The sequence below is a fragment of the Topomyia yanbarensis genome, chromosome 3 (assembly GCF_030247195.1).
Source record: "Topomyia yanbarensis strain Yona2022 chromosome 3, ASM3024719v1, whole genome shotgun sequence".
Classification (NCBI taxonomy): domain Eukaryota; kingdom Metazoa; phylum Arthropoda; class Insecta; order Diptera; family Culicidae; genus Topomyia; species Topomyia yanbarensis.
In genome coordinates this window covers 293,015,012-293,034,835 of record NC_080672.1, presented here as the reverse complement: position 1 = coordinate 293,034,835, position 19,824 = coordinate 293,015,012, and the positions used below count along the sequence as shown (strand labels likewise).

General features: G+C 37.7%; 1 protein-coding gene across 3 annotated transcripts in view; it reads right to left on the bottom strand.

Moving 5' to 3' along the window:
* The window catches only part of LOC131693640 (uncharacterized), a 43,401-nt gene extending 24,345 nt beyond the window's left edge, over positions 1–19,056 (bottom strand). Inside the window, exons 1-2 of one of the 3 annotated variants that reach the window (XM_058981624.1) lie at positions 18,901–19,056; positions 18,058–18,778 (exon numbers count right to left, since the gene is read on the bottom strand). The gene's annotated coding sequence lies outside the window, so the exon portion shown is untranslated. Of the gene's footprint in view, positions 1–18,057 lie in introns of all 3 variants that reach the window. The other 2 variants (XM_058981625.1, XM_058981622.1) reach the window with 2 other exon arrangements.
* Between the last annotated feature and the right edge of the window lie 768 nt (positions 19,057–19,824).

Genomic DNA, 19,824 nt, shown 5'->3' with positions numbered 1-19,824 from the left:
TTACTGAGTAAGGAACGTTATGAAAATTTAGAGCCAAAGTACTCAAGTGAGAGCAAGGATGTGAAATATACAGATCGGAAAACTAGAAATATATTGTATGTTAAGATAGGGATGTCAGTTGGCTGGGATGGAGAGAAACACAATTAGGTTTTACGCGAACCGACATAACCCAACAAAATGAGCCGGATGAACTTCGTTTGACAATTCTCGGTGGTTTGTTTACATGGAAGTTACGTGAGTTCGAATGTAACAGATGAGCACCCGTTGCACTCGCACTCATGCAACAGACAAGGTAAACAAACCACCGAGAATTGTCAAACATGAACTTCATTCATCATGAGTTCATTCGTGTCGTCATCTTGTAGAACTCAATTGTCATGTAGAAACACAGTGAGCTAGAATTAGAAATCAGACGTGCAAATAGTGAGCCAGAATGAGAAAGTAATAGAGCAATATTGGAAACGAAAAAGTAAACATCTATCCGTACCAGTTTGGGATGAACGTTATATGGTATTGAGTACAACTAAAGCAACAGGGAGCACAACCATAGCAACATGGCAGGTTGTTATAACCTAATAGTGGTACTACACGTTTTAATATGAAAAGCATCCGAGCTATACACTATACTTAATATCTCTTTAGTAGAGAACAATTTGTGTAAAAACTATTTTTTCTTCATTAAGGATTGTTTGCGCGTGAATAGCACTAAACCTATAACTAAGATAGTTATGGAATTTGCGTTTCTACTTCATCTCATCAGAATCCGACACTAACTTAGTGACAGGACTAAGCTAGTGCCAGAAAACGGAGACACAATTCCAACACTTTTTGATATTGGAAAGTACAGTTTAACTTATTATTACAATGCATAGGGTAATGTGCCTATTCTGACAGTAGAGCCTTTTGTAACTCTAATTCGCTCCTCTTTGATAAGGACCAATAAAATGGGATAATGACAATATCTATTTGGCTAAAACAGCTGTAAACTCAAGTTATATTCTTTATTCGTGATGTACATATTTATTTAAAGCTATCCTCTGAATCATTTAAATAAAATAAAATCACCCTCTTGCAATATCTGCCAATTCGCTTCATTCACAAAGTAAACGTAATAGAAAATTACGAGCAGGCATTCACCACCTCATATTTCGTCATTGCGCCACAACTATATTAAAATTGCACTGATGCATATCTTTATTTTTTCTGGAGAATCCATTTATTGTAAATTCATTATGAAAGCACTCGTTAAACGCTAGGAGAGGCCTAGTAATTCAGTTATACAGAAAAAAGGGTACCACATTTTTTGCATCCAGCACACACGAAAAAAATCGGGAAAAATAGAATCTTCATTTATACTGAAAATAGAAACATTTCTGCTAAATAATAATTATATAGACGGTTAAAAAACAGTACACTGATGCTTTATTTTGGAAAAGGTTATCTTATAACTTCATTTAAAAGTTGTTCGAAAAATAGTGCGGCCGTCTGTCTAATTGTGCCAAAAAGGCTCATTACCCTATGTAAAAATATACATGATGGTTTTTTCACTTAGTTATGCACTTAGAAAAAATTCGCGCGGACATTGGATGCTATTACTGCATAAATTCATGTAGTATTCCAAGTTATACTAGAAATATGAAACTCTTGAAAGGATTGAATTAAAATTACAATTAAATGTTACTTCCATTAACCCTCTGGCACTCGCGCCGTTCTATTTAGTGCAACACCTTCCGAAACTCTAGTGAAATCTTCTTTCAGTACCAGCGACTGCTCATTCGGAGAGACATTCGCGCGAGTGCCGGAGGGTTAAAATTAAATGTTCAGAAATAACTTTTTTTCTTAACTAGCAAAACTATATCTGCTAGCACAATTATTGGGTCAGCTACCCTAGGATGGAGCCCTAATTAGCATATTTGGTAATACATACACAGTTCTAGTATTCGCGCATGGGTTTAACTTCTTCTATTTCGACTTGAGACGAAAGATGCTAAGATACAAAATATACGAAAAAATAAAATAAATGCAATTCATATATGCGTGTGCATTGCGAAAAAATTAAGCTGACCAGTCCAGAATTGACCTGGCAACGATCAGGAGTACAGTTATTTATCTCTGGAAAAAAAACAACTGGTGGCGAAGGTGATCATCGAAACAGGCCATATCAGACGGTGATGGTTACAATCACATCAGTATTCAGTCCGCTTTGATGGGCGACAAACAAGAGTGACACACTTTTCCGTCTGCCTGTTCAGCGAGATTCCTGGAATACGATGGCTGACGCGAAACGAAAAGGCGCTTTTTCTTATTATGCTCACTGATTTAATACAAAATAATCGCAGATGGTCAAGAAAGTGTTCACCATGTGCTGATGTTTTCTCTCCTCAAAAAGGCGCTACTCTATTCTCGATTATTATAGAACGAAAGGTATATCATGGTCTAATCATCCGACAGCGCTCGTACAATGTTTTACGATATGTTAAACATAGGATACAACCCTCTATTATGTCTGAACCCAGCCTGGAAAAATTACAAGGTGCAAATATGGAAAACACGCGTCACCAGACGAACTATTACTGAGCAGGCCCAAGCTGCTGCACTGCATAAACCGAAACAGTAGTTGGTCCCGATGATGGTTGAGTGTAGATTTTTTTGCGGTTGTGCATACTGGTCTATTTATAGTGTTTTCTTCTGTCGTAATCGAGGGCGTTGTATGACGTGCAAGTCTCATTGATGCACTACAAAATTTATGATATACTGTCATCAGGGGATATAGGTAATGTGCCTATTATCGTAGTAGAGCCTATTGTGACCCTGTTTCGCTCATCTTGGCTTGGAACCATAAACATATGACCATATGACATAAAGACAATATCTATTTGGCTAAAAAAGCGTGCAAAAATAAGTTCAAATTACATGCTTCATTTGTTATGCAGATATTTATTCAGAACTATCGGCTAAATCTAACCTTTAATTAAAATGGGGAGGAGGAGAGGTCTAGTGATTCACCTTCTTGAAATACCTGCTAATTTGCCTCATTCACATAGTGATCCGAAACAGGACGCAAAGGCGCTTAGCAAAATCGAAAACATGAGCGGCCAATTACCGCCTCATATCTCGTTATTCCTCCACAAATATACTAAGCATTGCAGGGGTTTTTTTTACGCATTTTAAATAAAAATTACTATTTTTCATGAAAAATCCGCGTTTTTATGAGTAAACACCCCCTTAAATGAAAAATTATCTCAAAAACTCAACGTATGGGTTAGGTATTTTTAACATAGAATGTGTATGCAAAGTTTGAAGGAAATCGGTTAAGAATTTTTTAAATGGCAGGTAACACCGCAAATCATGTTTTTTCCAGAGACGAACTACAAAAAGCTTCGTCACCGAGTCGTTTGTCGATATTTTTGCAAAGAAAAATTACAGCGCGTTTTTGAAATGATACACTATAATGTACAAAAGTTTTGATAAATTTGCTTCAGGCAAAGTTCTAAAAAAATCGCAAAAAAAGTGTTTTTTTTCACGCTAAAACCTTTACCTCCCTCTTAATGTATGGGTGGCACAAATATACATTTTCAGTCATCTTTCTACTTCTGCCCAAGTCAGACGTACAATCGAACCAAGTGAACAACAACTAGCAACCTCTCGATCTAGTGTGCATTGTCTCGAGAACAAAGGGAACTTTTATTTTTTTTTGTTCAGTTCGTTTATTTAATAGGCACAAATGCGTTAGCTTGGCGGTGCCAAATTCTTTTTTTTACATTTTTAATATCTTAAAACTAAAAGGTTACAATGAACAAAAAAAAATTAATATTGAGAGGAACATTTTTACTACTATCTTAAACTAAAAATACGATTCGATATACAAGATTGAACAATAATTATTTTTCACAAAAAAAAATTACGGCTATCTTAGATTAATATAAAAGAAGGGGATCAAACTTTTATGAGAAATTTCACAGCTATCTTAGAACTAGGAATACAATTAGATATACAAGATGTGAAACGAAAAAAAATGAAAAGGTTCAAGGCTATCTTAAAACTAGGAATATAATACAAATTGGTTTTTGCAACAGCAGCAGGAGTTGTATCAGAAACAGGGGGAGTAGGCGAGATCAATTACGGGGAAAGAAGAACAAAACTTGCAACTTTCAGGTAAAGAGAAGAACAGTGACATGAGTTAGAGTTTCAGGCTGGTAGATGCCTAGGATCGGGTTGACGGCGGAGAATCCTTCTAGAGTGATCAGACCATCGACCTACTCTCGCTTTGCCTTCATTTTTGCAGGCGTGGTAAAGGTGACGGCAGTCACATAGTGGCACTCTGGTGCTCCAAAAGGAAGGACAGGGAACTTCTAAAAACGAGAAATAAAGGATATGGGCTAGATTAGGATATTTTTCGATTTAATAAAAAGGTAGATAAGAGACATATAGGGAAATCGCAACATGCCAGGATATCCCGAACTGGAACATCGGGTGATCTACCTCGAGCCTTTAACTGCGAGCTGGCGCCACAATACCCAGCGCACTCCCAGATAACGTGATCGATGTCGTGATAACCTTCATTACAAGTGCACCGACTACTCTCTGTGAGCTCAATACGCCGCAAATGCCCATCCAATGTGTAGTGATTGGACATAAGCCGGGACATTACACCTATGAAATCCCGACCCACATCCTTTTCAATTTATTCTTGCCATCATGAGTAAAGTTGACGAAAAATCTCTGCTATGACCAAACACAGCGGTAGTTGACTTTAAATTCTGTTCAATAAGATTGAGTTTTCGTGAAGTGGAATACCTGCTGAAGGTGAAGATGCAGCTTAAGCTCAAGGAGGTTATGTATCTACAGTATCATCATCTTCGCAATGTAATACTCATATCATTCAACACGTTAGCCCAAGCCGAACGTTTCGTTTTGCAGAACAACTTGAAGCACATGGCTGAAAGTGATAAAGTTGGCATTAAGATTCCCGTGTATATAGAAAAAGACTATGTAGGTGTAAAGCTACATGACCTATCACAACGTACCCCTCCTGATCTAATCGCAAAATACATGTCACAATACGGAGAAGTAGAATCCGTTACACGTGATACGTGGAGAAATTTCTTCCCGGTACACCAAACGGTGTTCTTGTGGTGAGGATGCAGATCGAAAGACCTATCCCCTCCCACTTGACCATAAAACTCAAAACCCACGAAGCTACTATTAATCAAACTACGTTATGCACCCATGAGGGGCAAACTGCTACGTGCAAGTATTGTAATCAGACAGCGCACCACGGACAACCTTGCGCGGAAGATGCAAAGGAGAATGCATCTCTACCGATTGCCAACGCATCCACGGCAAACCAACCCAAAAAAAGAGTTTTCAATACCAATACCTGAACCACAAACGGTTGCCAAATTTGTGGCAGCTGTTCAGTCCATATTGACAACTGCCAAAGCAGCATCCAGCACCCCAAAAACCACTGTAAGCAACATCGGTGAAGAAGATAATAACAATGACGACGGATTTACATTGGTCACCCGTAAGCGCAAGAAGCAGGAAAAAACATCTGGTCGCGAGCACCAAGGTACTTTTAACGATGATGACCTTGATGTGGAGGACAGGAGAGAATTAAATAGTCCCCATGACGCAGTAGGCGAGACGCGTACGAATGTCTCCGCTCGCAATAAAAAGTTGCGCGTAATATTGTAAACACATAAAAGATTCACGGCTCCGTTAAGCTACCGCCGTGTCAAATAAACAAATGAAATTAAAAAAAAACAAATATATATTTTAATCAGTGCGCACTCTTTTCCTTACAATGAGGAAAATGTGTTCTTTTGAGTATACAGTAATTATTTTTCGAATTGCAAACAAATCTAAAAGATGTCTAGTAATACATTATGAAGGAGTGCGACGAAGGTATTAATTTGTAATTAGGCCCATTTTGGGTGAATTTATAGTAGTTATGTTACGAAACCCGTTAGGTGCGCACTTTTGCACCACCTTACTGTACATGTTAACCAAAACAAGCCTTTTCTATATTATACTTGAGCATACTTTTAACATGTTTGTTTCCCCCAATTCCCTTACTTGTGAAACATAAAAAGTTACACCTAAGTCGATTTACGAAGTTACGATTTTCAACATAATTGGCTTGATCTTGATGGAATTGCAAATATATACAAAGCCTTCAAGATAGTCGCAAAACATACAAAATATAATTAAGTCGAGATAGGTAGCATTGCACTCTTCTATACTTCCTTTGCGTTCTCCATTCTTCTTAACCGTCGTTGTTCAGAGTACAAAATTACCCCTATACAGCACTTAACCACGATAATAACAATAATTCGTTACGCAATGAGTTTCCACTTAAAGACTACCACAAAGATAGGGGGCGGTGAAAAATTCTGCAGGTATAAAAATTACTAAATGAGAATGTTACAAGAAATCGTACGAGTTGTTAATTAGTCATGTTTATTTTTAGAATTCAGAACAGTTACCAATTTTCTCATATCACGTACAATTCACTGACAATAAAACTAACAAACTTCCTGACACTCGTTCTTCGAATCGCTAAAGGGAGTTGTTTTTAATAACCCTTACACTCAGAGCACATATGGGTAATAAACATCTGCAGTTCGTCGCGTGTAAAAAATGTCTTTAATTTTCATAAGAACTCCTTCGAAACCCACATAATTGCATGACATTTTGCAATGTTTTACGTTATGCATTTTTATTCTTCAAGAGAAGTCCTTGCTTAAGTTAATGGAAGCGGAACGGCCAGACATGCTTTGCTTCCATGCGCTCGATATTGCAGCATACATTGAAGCAGGCAGTTATTATGTGATAGCATAATGGGTACACATTTGATTGTTCTGGGTGTAACGCTACAACATTGTGAGCTAGAAGAGATCTCGGGCACGAGGAAAAATGACTATACACCCTGTATTTGAAGGTCGACATAAAAACATCAATGTAGAAACAAATTCTTTTGGAGAAGGAGGGAGGTTTGATATTATGGCATTATCAGGAAAAGTCATTGCACTAGAAGATGCGGATATTTGTAGTAACCTCATGAACACGGGAAAGTGAAATTCGCCAAAAGGCTATACAAGAGCAGTATAGAGGTAAGCGTACAAAATTTATCTTCGCGCATCCCTAGCATAGTTCATTTCAAGATATTGAGAAGTGGATCCCGTCACAACTGATATTTATACGGATTTTTTCACAGGTGTTTCTTCATATGCAACCATGCATGTTAGATTAACTGAAAATGGGACGTTTAATCAGACAGCGCTGGTCACGCACCCAGGGCAGATTCCTACGTGTCAATTCTGCGATCAGGCACTACACAGTAGAACACGTTGTGCGGAGCAGCCAAGAAGAGTCCGCCTGCAACAGCCACAAAAAAGCACTAGAGCTTTCAACTCGGGAAACAATACGGTTTTTCTCGGAATTCTGAACAAAAGGAGCCTTCATGTGTTAGTGAAGTTATTGTAGGTACATTTCAATGATTCTTGGTGCATATGTTATAAGGACATTGGTCTAATATCAGCTGCCAACTTGAAGTCAGTGGCAAGTGAGGTAAGGCGGTCTTTGTAAATTAACCTGCACCAATTGGTCGGTATTTTAAATACTTTCTCTTTGTATTTGCGATTAATACACTAAAACATTTATCAGATGTTACCATGAAATACGACATTATAGAAAACGTTATAATTCTTAGCAACTACCATCTCTACCGCATCTATTTAAACAGATATGTTTTAGGGCCAACCTAGCGCTATAAACCTGTTACAATAACTTTAGAAATTCTTCAAATCCGCGAAACAATACGCAATTTTTTTTTCTATTTTCTTTCAGTGTTGGCATTCTTTTCCAGCCCATTTATCCTTCAAAATTGTATCATTTTCTGATATCTCACATCATTTCCATTCTTCGGATATCTCATAGGATTTCAATCCTTCGATGTATTATTATGATTGTAGATGTACTTCCGATAAATCTCTAACCAGCAAATCGCAAACAGCAAACAAAATCACGGATCTGGCAATCAAAGATAATCTATTAACGATCATCGTACCCAGTGTCCTCAAGTCAACAACCAGTACCATCAACAAAGAAGCAGACACCGATGAGGACGGATACACAATAGCTACCCATAAGTACAGGAAACAAACATGAACATTTGACCGTGACCAGCAAGAAAACAGTTCTGGTGATAAAATAGATATGAACGACATGCTGACTGATCCCCCTGCAGTGAGGTTAAGACCTCAGGTTCACTGCCACAAAGGAGGACACGCTTTAGCAAACAGCATTAATATTGCGAATCGTTTCTAAAATTCACTTTGCGATTTTTCAAACATGCGCTTCCAGGCCGTGCACCGAATTACGTGGCCGAATGCCATTTTGCCGATTGACCGAACGCCAGTTGGACGAGTGAGTAATTAGGCCGAATATTATTCTATATTGGTCTGAGTAACAATACTAACAGAGAAATCTATGGATACGAGCTAATTAGTAACGTATGTGATTTTTTGTCTTAAATTGAATACTGGTTATTTATTCTTGTATTTTCAATATTTGTGGTTATAACATGTTCTGTGGATATTTTTCTTCTTTTTGGCATGAGCTGTTCATTTTATTTATTTTTTATTATGTGTCCACAGGAAAATAAGGTCTGCTTTCGGCGAGAGAAAGATAAGTATGGATAGACGACATGTCAGAAAAGTTGCGAAGATTGCAATATTTGTGTTGAGCGGGTGAGTTTGCATTGTTTTCAAATTCCATTTTTTACCGCTTTGATGTAGGTAGATGGTACAAAGTACAATACGTTGCTTAAATGGATGATAATGCATGAAACACTTTGGAAATGTTTTGAAATGTTGACAATAGGCGACGAAATACACAAGAAAACTCTTGCTTTGGAGTGAATTACAAAAATAAAAATAGTTGATGACTATTTTTGCACTATGACTAGTATTGCCAACATAACCCGCGTGCATCACCGCCAACTTACTCCAACAGCATAAACAGGGCCGGCGGAAAGCGTGGGTAGTATGGGTAGTACTACCCACTCGAAAATAACCGAGTGGCTAATTACCTACTCAAAATTTTGAACCATTTCAAAAAAATTAGATGTGCAACACATGTATCTCACGTTACACACATTTGAAAACATCGATGTACCATAATTGCATTTGCATAAACGGACGTGATTTAATGTGAATGTAATGTAAGCACGTGCATTGCGAAAAGGGAAAAAATCCTTACTAATGGACCCCTCACCCTATGCTTTCTACCCACTCGGACGTAAAGTGTTTCGCCGCCCCTGAGCATAAACTGAAAAAAAACAACTTTTGTGTGTGTTATACGAATACTGAAAGTTCCAGGCAAATAAATATAATCATTCAAAATATAATCATTTGTGAAATACATTTAAACTCGCCATAAATAACACAAAATGTTTAAAATTAAGAATTTCAACAAAACAAAATATTATGCAACTTAAACACATTGGAGAATGTGTTTCACCCTACTAGAGGTGCACAACAAGAGACAACGCCATATGTCTAAAAGAAACGGAGAAAAGAAGTATTTGTCCCAACCGTCAACTAGAACCGGGCTCCCATACAGTAAATTTCTGTTTCATATACTGCAAAGGATAAAGCTTGCTATATTTGGATTACCCCGAACTTATAGTTTTTTATATCTTTCCAACTATGATTCCTATGAGTGTAAAATGTTCGATTAACTTATTTTAATCGTCAGGATACATAACTTTCATCAACGCATATTATTTTTTATGTTGAGTACTATTAAAATGATTTGGACTTTCTTTGAGAAAAACAATACTACTTTCAACTATTACTATTACTTTTTTACGACATGAATGACCTTATCGTTCTTTCATACGACATGAACTGCTCTCTATAAGTCAGAGAATTGATGACCCATCTTGTTCTAAGAAGATTTCTTGTTTGCTATTCAGTGACATTCAATGAAACTATTCAACATATTCAAAATAGCGAAAAAAATAACATTTTTTAGACGTTCGATTAAATTGGATTGGGGCAAATGGCAATGGTTAAGATCGGTACAGCCAATACTGAGTTTCTATTTTAAATTCATTCTAAACTCAAAATCATGCCAAACCAGATTCGACACCAAAACTGATTTTAATTAAATGAGGCTATTGAATATTACGTATTGTAGAATGGACATTTCAAAATCGAAATTTTGGACCCCCTGCGAATTTTTTTCTAGATCCGCCTCTGTTTGAAGCCCTTGGTTGGCGCAGCGTCTGCCATCTTCGTCACATTAGCTCTAATGGTAGGGGATAATAGGGGCACACGATTCGAGTTTACGATGAGCTCAAATACAAGGTTCATCATTTTCTAGCTATTTTTGTTGTTATATTGGTTCTTAAGAACGAAATAAAGATGTTGGTGCACATTTTTCGATAGTAGACCGAGTAATTAATGAAATTTTGAGGCACACTAACAGTTCCATAATAGGCACATTACTTCGGAAAATAACATTCGGAAACTTCGGAAAATAACATTAAAAGTTGACACAAGTTCTACATAGAATACCCTTTCCATATAACAAACGAAAAACACCGAAGGGCGTTCTCGCTAATCTTAAAAGCTTGCAGCTTCAATTGACTGTGTCCTCCAGTCTAGGGGATAATTGGACAATATTGTTCGCACACTTTTCATCTGACCAGCGGTACGCATCTGCAGCTCTGTATAAGCTTGCGAGCCAAATGTGAATGAATTGTTAATTGGTAGGTAAGCAAGTATCTTGCCTGGGCAACAGGCGTTGCATTTCGTTCCTATTTTCCTTGCCTTCCTTGGCTCTGCGAAGGAAAAGATTCACTAGACACACGAACAACTCATAACAAGCCAGAAGTAACGTGAAATCTCTGTTGGAATTGGAAAAGCAAAAAAAAAATGTTGACGGAGATGCAAATCAAACGATCGTAGCTTAGTTAGAGCAGTATCTGCTATCTCTATTAAACGCATTAGCTCAAATACTAGGATGAAATTATAAGCGTACATTGTATTCGACTTTTCGCTTCGCTCAAACGCAAGCATTTTACATTTTCCAAACAAAAATTGAATTGTACTGCTTCTTAGGAACAAAGCAAACATGATGATACCTATTTATGCGCAATCCAGTCATTCTAAGTCGAGTTATCAACGAAATAGTGTGACATCCTGACTAATGAGATGGATATGGGCTCGTCTACCCTAGTTCTTTCCTGATATGCACAGATGATTTTTATGATAGAATGACTGTTCAGCGAAATGTATCAAGAATGAGAACTAGAAAAAGGGTGAATTACAAACTTATAGATGTTGTTTTGCCGTTGCAAGTTTAGATTTTTCAGAATTCTATTCTAACTAAGCTACAAACACTCGTAAAATTGGTGTAGGAGCAAAACCCTTTAGCTAACATGTCGATTTCAGTTCTTCAGGATGTATTAGCCGAAATGGTCGCACGCACGCAGATTCAGAACTTATGTACTAACGGAACTTCTTTCGTTGTTTTAATGTGAACACCAGTAATGTTGCATTGTTTTGATTTAACCTCAATGCATTCGCTGCCACATACTGAAGAGATCGAAACGAGAAATCCGAATTTCCAACGCCTAGAAATGAAACGAAATTAACTACAGTTTTAATTTTATAGGCTTTGAAGTATTTAATAATTGTCCCAGGCACTCTCAAAAAATATTTCACAGTTCATTAAGTTTACTGGCTATATTTGTTCTAGAGAATAACCTCAAAATTTCATTCCGGTTGAATATTTAATATTTGAAAAAAGTCTATTCCTAAAAAATGTTATGTTGGAATAAAAATGTTCCATTTTCGTAGGTTAGAATCATTTTAAATACTTTTTAATATTCTCCTTCCTCAGTATTGTCAGATAAATTTTCGCATATTTGCGCTCTCTAGTTTCACAAGACCTAGTTTTCCAAGATTTGAATATAATTTATTTAAAAAAAAATAATCCAAAGTTAGTCTCAATTCAATGATATCTTACTAAACAATTTGGCAATGCATAGATAAATACATTAAGTGCAATTTGTTTATTTGACACGGCTCATTGCGGTAGCTTATCGTATTTTATACATATATTTGCAATATGTGAAAAATAGGTAAAGACAAATATTAATCAGTGTCCGCGGATCTCGGATATTGCGCGAGGGGAACATTTATTTTACTAGGCTACTTGCGTCTATTCACTTCTCTCTTATGGTCGTTCACGTCAATATGATCATCGTTAAAGCACTTGTGATCAGATATTTTTCCATGCTTCTTGTACGTACGGAGCACGAGTGTAAACCCGCTGTCACTTGTATAAGCTTCCTCGCTGATGAGGCTGACTGTTGACTTGGTGGCGCTGGATGCTGCGTTTGCAGTTATAAGTTTTGGCAACCGTTAATAAATCAGATGACGATGTTGAAGACTTTGTTTTGGATTTGATTGCCTTAGATGTGTGAACAACTGACAAATATGCATCCTCTCCAGCTTCTGCTCAAGGTGTTCCATCTGATGGCAAATACTAATCCGTCCTTGATGAGTGCATAGCATGGTTTGTGTGATTTTTTTCATGTGTTTTGAATGGCATTGTCACGTAGAAACGAACACGTCTTTCGATCCGCATACTCACCAAAGACGCCGTCAGGAATACCCGAGAAGAAGTTTCTCCAACTATCAGGTGTAACGGTTAATTGTTATCAATTTCGATAGCCGCAACGAAACTGTTTCGAACAATGGATCAATTGAAAAAATGATGAATAATTTAAGATGGTGTAATTCTCTATGTATTCCAAAAACTGAACATTTAAAAAAATATTAAAATCCTTGCTATATGTTGCTGAGATTCATTTCCTTCGAAAAATTGTCCCTAATTCAACCTTTCAGTGTGAAGTTAAAATACAATTGAGTTAAAATACAATTTGAAATCTAAGGGTTATGTTTAGTTCCAGATGCCGAGATAAGTTTTTGTGTAAGAGAAAATTAAGAAAAAACCGCCCTTTTTCGTAAGAATCTGTGTCAATATTAGATTTTTTGTTTACACTAACAATCTGATAAATGATGCATTACTTCGAGTACTTCAAATGCCGTCGCTTGCAATCGATGCTTGATATGTATGTTCGTTGGCTAGTGCCTTTGAAGCAAGCTGATTGATAGTATGTTAGTACAATGTATCGTGGTTACATTCCATCGAAATAAGCAACCAATTATTTTTGATGACAATTTAATTTATGGACGAAAGTTTTTTGAATTTCATTGAAAATATTCAAATTCAATTCATAGATAAACGAGAAATTAAGAATTTTTACTTATTCAACCAGTTTCTTTTACTGCTAAGCAATGTAAAATTTCCAATAAATTTTAAAAAAAATTCTACTGTAGTTGCAATTGATTGATGTATAAATATCTATATATCATTGCTTAAATTCAAAGTTGTAGGGTGACCAAATGTTTACCACGCTTGGTTATAATGCGGCAAAAGCTGCAACTGTCATATTGATCCATGAGAGTTCGCGGCAACACAAGCTCTTTACGCCTTTAAACAGTTGTTCGAAACCCGTGCGCGGTGACTTCCGGCGTGTAAAAACTTACAGTGACAGTAATGGACAAAATAATAAGACTACTGCGGCGTTGACCTTTCTTTTTGCGCTACTACCAGGAATCAGAATATATAGGCTCATTTGACGTTGGCGTTGCCCGTGTGCGATCGGGGAAGTGTGCCTCGCTGTGATCTCTCATAATTTCCCTGATCGAAAGGAAAGGAGAAGGAGGAAGGAAGTAGAATTGGAAGTGTGGGAAAAATAATAGCACGAAACCAGGTAAGTCAAACTCATAAGTAGTTCAAATCGCCTGCAAGAAAGCCTAAAGCTCTTTAATGCACTGAAACCATTTTTTGTTGTTACTAACCCAAACACACTTTCTTCTATGTAAGGACAGCCGATAACTCGAAATCACAATTACGTTGTTGCTGGACAGATGCATATCAAATGATATGAGGTTCTGTAGCCTGACTGAGCACGCTGAATAATTGCCATGTGATAATTGAGTTTACGGTGATAGGTTAAAACGCTGGTCAGCATACCGCAGTGGAGTTACAAAACAAGTCGAAATTATGCGACTTGGTTGTTCTAAAAACGCCTTTGCTTAGCGACATGTTTATAGATTTCTCCATTCATTACGGTGCTCGGACGAAATCCAGAAGCGGATTATTTCTTTTATCCAACATACCGAAATTGGTAGGGTGGACCAACAAAGTCATTCGCTGCAATTCCTGGCCAATTCATCAGCCCATTAATTTCCAATAATACCGGAATGTCCGGGCACCCAAATAGTTGACAATGTTGATGCTTTATTCTTCAATTTGGGTTCGGCATGCGATCACTAGCTTGGACCGTGATTTGTCCAAGCTAAGAGCCTTGATTGCAGCCTGACTATCGGAGCATAAGTTTATAACTTTGTCGAACAAGCTCTGTTGAAGAGTCAGCTTTACTGCTTGGAATACAGTACAGTATCTACCTAGCAAGTGAGATTGTTCCAATCTTATTTCACGACAGTAGATACCAGCACAAGCACGTCCTTTTATCGGAGAGCCATAAATGTAACAGGCCACTTGTGCTTGTTGTTATCTCTCCATGTAGCCAGACAACCCCTTCTCTCGAGAGGGAATCTTTACATGGAATGTTCTGTTTGGAAAACTACGTGTGAGCGTAATATCACTAGGAGCACTCATTTCACCACGTATAGCCATTTGTGACCATCATAGTCGTGTATGACTGGTAGCAAGATCAACATCGTTACTGTTCCAAAGGCCAGTAACCTGAATTATGTATGTACATGATAGTACTTCTTATTAAGGTGTATGGGTATGGTTTGATATTTAGAAGGACCACAAGGGCAGCAAGTTGTCGTGAAAGCACCATTCAACGCCACGGGCGCCATTTTTTACAGCTGGTTTAGCTGCCACTCGACCGTCACCACCTCTCCGGACGGCGCCGGTGGTTGAGTGGTAAGCGTGACCGCCACTCATTCCAATTCGCCTGGGTACAATTCCAGCCGAGGTCGTTGAGATTTTTCTGAGGTGAAAAAATCTGTGGTCACGTCTTCCTTCGGAAGGGAAGTAAAGCCGTTGGTCCCCGGTCTATGAGTTTGGTGGATCGATATCTAGTCCAGATAGTGACGTCACCTCTCTGGCGTCGGTAAAGAAGAAGTGATCCAACTTCTATACTCTTACTAACAAAAATATCCTCCCCCTGTGATACTTATGGAGTGCGCAGTAGTATATACGGCCTCTAGCAAAAGCAAGTATCGGACTAACCATTACTTCCCTTTCCTTCCGCGATCTACGTTCGGGCCTGGCCGGTGCCGGTATTGATCAATACTTTCGCTATTCCCAATTATCTACTTATTCTCTGTGCAACTTCAGCTAGTCCAGATCGATAACGGAGTAGCAGCCAGGGGTGGTCGCACAAGCTCAAGCTCACTGGACCGTCACCACCTCTCCGTTCTGCCACCACACAAGGTATCCGTATGACAGTATTGAACGTACAATTTTCATATAAATCCATTAGATGTATTTGTGTTTTAGACCCCAGGCCTTTCCAAAAGTTCGTTTACACTTCCCGACGGCCGCATACGCTTTCTTGACTCTGAACTCAATGTGAGTAGATCGGTCAACTTGGAATCCAATATGACTCCAACGTACTTGACTTGATCCGTTCACAGTAGCTCAGAGTCAAAGAACTGCAAGGCACGAACCGCGGTTGTTATTCGCTTCTTCTGTTTGGATTAACTGATAATTTATCTTGTCGACACGCCTGTTCAACAGCTCTTAATGCTTTTTGCATCAAGTCAAAGATTGTTCTGATGCAAAGTCCATTAGTATTTGGTAACCGTCAGCAAACCTGTTGGTTCCATAGCAAAAATAACAGAACGCCACCCTGAGGACAACTGAAAATACTCAACTTCCTTATCTCTGCCTATCTCAGTGACGAACAAAGAATGCGGTTACTAAGCATTACGTTTACCCCACCCGAGATACATGTAGATACTTCTTGACCTGTGTCGCTACCAAAGTGAACTGGAATAACACATCGTCAAAAGCACTTTCGATATCTAGGAATACGACCAAGCTACATTGTAAATTTTCCACACTGACATGCACGTTGCATTTTGTGCAGTAGATATTCAACTAAGCGAACCTACCTGATGTGAAGATCAATTATCCGTTCCAAAGCCTTTAGAAGAAAAACTTAAGCTGGTAGGCCTTGGCTTCTTCATAGCTTGAGCGTCCCTTTAGGGAATAAATCTAACAGCTAGTTCTCACCATGTTTTCGGGATATACCGGGTAGTACTGGTAAGCATAATCCTTTTCCAGACGTGTTTGAGAATATCAAATCCCTTTTACCGCAGCACGGGAATCTTTTCCAGGCGATTTGTATGGAGCAAAGTAGTCGTTGTTTACGTAAAATGTAATTTTCATTTTTTTCTAAGAGTGTATTTAGGGAGAAATTATGAATCGACAGGTTTTGGTCCATCTTACTCCGAACGGTGTGAGAAGCGTCCTCTCCCATATATTTTTTCTATTAAATTTTCATATATAAATGAGAAAAAGAATATTTATCTTTGCCATTTTGGGAATTATTACCCAAAATGAAACCTTTACAAAATGGAAAATGTTTTATGAAACAACACTGCTCTGACTAATGCATTCAAATGGTTGGAATGAATTGACGGATAAGATACATTAGGAAGGGTAATGTTCTCAAAACTATATCTTTCGTTGATACTTGTTAAAATATTGTTACTTTAACAAATAATTTGATCTGGTTTATGACATACCTTGATATACAAGCTGAATTCTGTTATAATTTTTTTATTCTGTTCTGATCGGGTAACCTGCAAATGTAATACAACGGCGTTCAATTATACACGCTCATTCAGAACTACTCAAAATTTGAGTTCGGAGTACTCAATTTCAAAAGCCATAGCAATATGTCAAAAAATGAGTTTTAATTTGAGTAGAACTAACTCATCTCTTGAGTGATCATTAAATTTTCAAGGTTCTGAGTGAAAAAACTACTTGTTCTCAAAAAAGTGCAGAGTCAGACGTCGACTTAAACTTAAACAAGAGCTGATCGTTCATAAAACTAGAAAGTAGGTTTCATTGAATTCTCTTGTTTCCAAATCTAACTTCCAGTTTTTTGCAGTTTCTGCAATTTCTTCAAGATGCCGATCGCCATGAAGTAGATGTAGAGAAAGACCCTCGGATTATATTTCCTGTCGTCGTAAACGCATGGACAACGGCCTGGAGGATCAGGTAAATGACATTTGAAATAACAATGAATATATTTGTAGTTTTATTAAAATGCGGAATGATTATTTTTCGTTTTTGCCTTTTGAGTAAAATGTACTCAAGTTTGACATTTTTATCCCAAACTCAAAACTGAGTAAAAGAGAAAAACTCAAGTTTTGACTACGTGCACTTTTAATGAAATTGGGTGGCTGGCAACTCAAATTTGAGTTTTTATGAGTGAGCGTGTAAGATATAAAGTTGTTTATAAACAAACATTTTGTATTATTTAGAAAAATGAAAATGACACTTATCAAACAATGTGTTTGATAGACGCAGAGAAATTGTTATCAAAAGTAAAAAAGAACCCGAAATGTCCCGGATTATATCAGCATAAAAATTTAATATTGGATTTGGTCCGAACAGCGCACAGCAGCTAAAACATTTATTAGGAGAACCACTGACTTCGATACTAAACTTTAAAATCTATGTCATATGCATTAAAATACGCGTGCTTGCTTCTTTGTCTCAAAGTACGACCGTGTCAGCTTCATTTCTCGCTGGACCAACCTTTAGTCAATTTCTCTACTGTGTTTCGTTAGCCCAATGTACCTGGGTCGCCTGCCCGGATCTCGTAATAACTTTCCGAAAAGAAGACCCTTTGGTGTTGAAGACTGGTTGCAGTTTGTTCCTCTTTCCTCGATTTTTACTGCTCTTTATTCCACTTACTTGTATTCTCTCCTTTGAATATGGGTCCCTTATGAGATGTCCAATCACTTCCACCGAAGACGCTGGACACCATCCGGCCACATGGGGTCTGTTGTAAGCGCAGTGAGGCAGCCGTTGTGCCTTTATTGTAACAGTTCAAGCAGAAAACGACAACTTTCAACTAATTTATGCGTTGAACGCAATTTTCTTTTTATGCACTTTAAACTGCTTTGATCTGCAGCATGACTTTTTCAAGTTAACACTAATTTGATGGAAGATGTAAAATTTTCACCCAAAACAACATTAGAGTTGAGTTATACAACTACTATAGATATCTGGCAACTAGATATTCCGGACTAGATGCTTCCACATTTATATTCTTACTTAATAATCATTCGTAACACGCATATTTTCAGCACTTGCCTTTTCCACTTATTTTCTGACACTGCTAATAGGCTTAATTGGATACATCTCCCAAGAAGAACTAGCAAACGAGACTGCGCACAGTTGAAATAAATTAACAGCAATGTGACTACCACAGATCAACCTTAAATAAAACTTTTTTTTGGCAAATTTCTGATTTCTTCAACAGACGAAGAGTTGAAAAGCCCCAAACAGCTATTGGTAGGAAAGACAAAATCTAAGTTTGCACTCATTCGCTTGATATTAAGAGAGGATAAAGTTGATCAGCCTCAGGGAACTTCCGTGAATCAGAAGGCTTAGAAGAACGCCTAACGCACAGCTATAATTAAGCAATGAATATACACCTTAAAACACAGCAACGACAACTACTACAACGCTCGCAACGACGATCTTCGACTAGCAATACCGCTTTTGCTAGTTTTGCATCCGACCTCCACTCACCGTTAGCTATTAGCATCCACCGGCCGTACCAATCTAGAACAACACCAAATCGGCAGCACATAAACTAATTCCTGGCACAACGAAATATCCGAGACGTTACAGTTAGCGCACAAACTTTCATTTCAGCTCCATTTCGAGCAACGAAACGATCAGAACTGAAAACTGGTTTCCTTTGCTAAGTACTAACTGCCGCAGTCGGAATTCCTTTCCCTATATAATGCTGCGATCAGAGGGAGAACACTGTCCAAGAAATGGAATGAAAAAGAGAAAAAATCTTCTTGGCATAAAATATGTATGTTCTGCTTTCTTCAAGGTACAGTAAAATAAATTACCTTTACCATTTATTATTTCTAGATGGTTAAAATTTCCTACCGTCAGAGGACTTTCATATAAAAATTGGAACTCAAATGCACATAATAATCGGGCAACCGTTTCGACGCGTTAGACACATCCGAAAACTTCTAACGAATCACCAAATCCTGATTCATGCTTATTTCGTTTTTGGAAACATTGGAACATCTTGAAAGATTTTAGATATTAACATTGTTTTGTTTCCGATGACTCCGGATATGTGAAAATCCACACACTTTTGCGTAGATCGGTAGACATACCAGTTAAGCGGTTATAGTTGGAACTCAAAAAATCGAAATTTCATCCAGATAAGAGCACTAGATTTCAAATTACAGCCGTTTGAAACGCACTGGTTTATCCACGAATGAAGTTAAAAGAAAACGTTAAACGCGATTATCTCGGAATGGAGTTGTTTGAAAAGTATCGTTGCGGTGAACGTGATATTTCAAAAACTTGTCATACGATTTAAAAAAAATTGAACTGTTTGTATTTACATTCTCGTGTACTTCAACGGTTCCTTTTTCGTCCAAAAATTTTCGATTTCTTGCAATTAATTTTTGATTAAAATTTTGA